The sequence below is a fragment of the Penaeus chinensis genome, chromosome 4 (assembly GCF_019202785.1).
Source record: "Penaeus chinensis breed Huanghai No. 1 chromosome 4, ASM1920278v2, whole genome shotgun sequence".
Taxonomy (NCBI): Eukaryota; Metazoa; Arthropoda; class Malacostraca; order Decapoda; family Penaeidae; genus Penaeus; species Penaeus chinensis.
Window position 1 is genome coordinate 40,079,577 of NC_061822.1, and position 2,500 is coordinate 40,082,076.

Sequence of the window (2,500 nt, forward strand, 5' to 3'; positions counted from 1 at the left end):
AAACGTAGGAGTCGCACCAGGAATTTATCCAAGGAATTTGTTCGAGGCACTCTGAAGGGCAATCATAAAATGGGACAGCTGCAGTTATAGTGTATACAGACACTATCCAAATCATCCAGTTGATGAAGGCAATAAAGAGAATAAAAACCTGAACGCGTTTTCCTCCTCTCAGTTGATGAAGGCAATAAAGAAAATAAAAACCAGAACGCATTTTCCTCCTCGTCAGTTGATGAAGGCAATAAAGAAAATAGAAACCAGAACGCATTTTCCTCCTCTCAGTTGATGAAGGCAATAAAGAAAATAAAAACCAGAACGCATTTTCCTCCTCTCAGAAAACATGAGACTCAACGACGCTTATCACATGCTATCACTGAGCTGCTAGAAAAAGGGGGAAAAAAACCTGAGCACTGGTAAACTAGATCTGGGGACTTTATGGTGGCTAAACATTTATGATCGCAAAATGCAAACAGGTAGTACTGTTTATCCTGGCCATGGAGAGTGATTGTCATATTTGTTTTTACCCTGACATTGCAGTTTTGAAAAGAAACTGCTTTGCATGATTTATATGATGTCTGCAGCCTAAAATCCCATGTTAATAACATGTAAAAAATAATTTGGTTAGCTGGCTCTGTTCATGCACGTAGGCACCAGGTAAGTAAATTAATCCGTCTTCTTACTTATATTGCAGTCTATTCTGGGACAGTACAGCATAGATTATTGCTGTATCGTGCTTACAAACAAAAATCTTATGCACATCAGGCTCGGATCCAGAGAAAAAGGAGGTGGGTGGATGAAATACTAGGCAAGCATGGAACGTACAATATCGGGAAGACCTACCCAAGGGAAATAATAATGGTAGAAAAAAAATAAAGAATAGAATATTAACTTTATTGCAATGTTTATGATGTTCAAATAACCCCTATTGAATGTATTTATTATGACTGCTTTTTATTTTTCGACTAATGATGACAATACTTTGCCTAATGTCCCTGGCAACTATATTACGTTTATGCGAGTTGTCTTCATTCTGACGGCTTTGAAAACTAGACTCTGTACAGATACTTTATTAACAAAAACAAATCACATATGCACAGATATGCAGTAGAAATAAAGGTAGTTAGCAATCAGCTCGTCTTCATACCAACTATAATAGAGTACAGGGTTCATGCTGAACAAATTGTAAATAAAGCAACGAAAACTTTTAGGGCGGTTCCACAAGGGTCCCACCGAACACAATGCTATTTCTGATGGTGCCCTGAGATACGGAGAGATATCACGCTCTCGAGAATGATCTCTGCCTTAGATAGCCAGATAAGAACAATGACATGATGCAGAAAGGTTCATTCGAAAGTCGAGATTGAGTAATTCGTATTTCGTAGCTACGTTTATGAAAATATTGAATAAATCACATAAATTTTGCCCATGATTGCGAAGTGATATTGCTTTGACCAGGACTACTGCATCAGATTGTAATACAAATCGTCTCCGTGTACGCTACTGTATTCACTGGCCGAAGCAGGCATTTACCTACAAGACAATTCTTATAGTATACGGTTAAGTGCAAGGGTCAACAAGGGCAATCCTGACAGAGAAACTAGTGAGTTATTCTCATCTTGCTCGTTGATGTTTTATCAGTATTCATAATCAAGAGGACCGCGTTATGAACCCTCAACCCAAGTCCTTGTGAGTCCATGCGATGTATTCTCGTTCAAGGTGAATTGCATGAATTAAAAAAGACCGAGTATATTCCACAAATGTCGGTTTCGCAGTCAGTGTAAGTCAAGACATACTGGCTACATCTTTATAATCGCAGAAACAGGTCGCAGTTATCGAAATACTGTGGTCAGTCACCCACTCTTCAACCTGGAGGAGGAACGTGCGTCGTCACTATGAACGACCAGTGTATGTGTGCGAGGGAGGTCAAATGTACGCAGAGACCCTGAGTGTTCGTGCGGACTCACCAGTGACAGTGTGGGGAGTTGTGAGCGCGGCGGCCGAGGGGCAAGTCATTCAGAAAAGGTGCAAACAAGCATGAGTATTATCTGATTCATACGGACATCGACGAGGCGTTCTGTGATGTAATGTTATTGCGTTTCAGGGACGACCTTGTATGTTAGTGGAATATCGGTAAAAGATAAAGTTTTATGTAACAAACAGTGCAGCATGTGTTTTTTTAAGACTCGGATGTATTTAATCACAGCATTTCATATTAACTGCATTAAACCTAACTGAATTGTGCTTAACGTGAAAGAAGTCTATGCATTTAGTTACTGCTAAACCGAAATATGATATTAGACAAAATAGGAAAATGAGTGCATATATTTATTTATTCAGAGCATCTATCGCAGGAGTTTGTGTTGCTGGCGAATCTAAAACAAGGACATTTTCAACATAATTAGCATATATCATATATTTTAACCTCACTTTCTTATAATTGTAGAATGATTTACATATTATCTCACGTTCTCGTAAAACTTTGATTATTAATCATTCGATTTCT

At 38.6% G+C, this 2,500-nt stretch overlaps 2 protein-coding genes across 3 annotated transcripts in view; one reads left to right on the forward strand and one right to left on the reverse strand.

The window, feature by feature from the left end:
* LOC125024952 (trans-1,2-dihydrobenzene-1,2-diol dehydrogenase-like) overlaps positions 1 to 2,500 on the reverse strand; it is a 44,375-nt gene that overhangs the window by 5,329 nt on the left and 36,546 nt on the right. The window lies entirely within an intron of this gene.
* The window catches only part of LOC125024950 (1-aminocyclopropane-1-carboxylate synthase-like protein 1), an 11,786-nt gene continuing 10,775 nt past the window's right edge, over positions 1,490 to 2,500 (forward strand). Inside the window, exon 1 of one of the 2 annotated variants that reach the window (XM_047612748.1) lies at positions 1,490 to 1,597. The gene's annotated coding sequence lies outside the window, so the exon portion shown is untranslated. Of the gene's footprint in view, positions 1,598 to 1,663; positions 2,020 to 2,500 lie in introns of those variants that run through there. The other variant, XM_047612746.1, reaches the window with a different exon arrangement.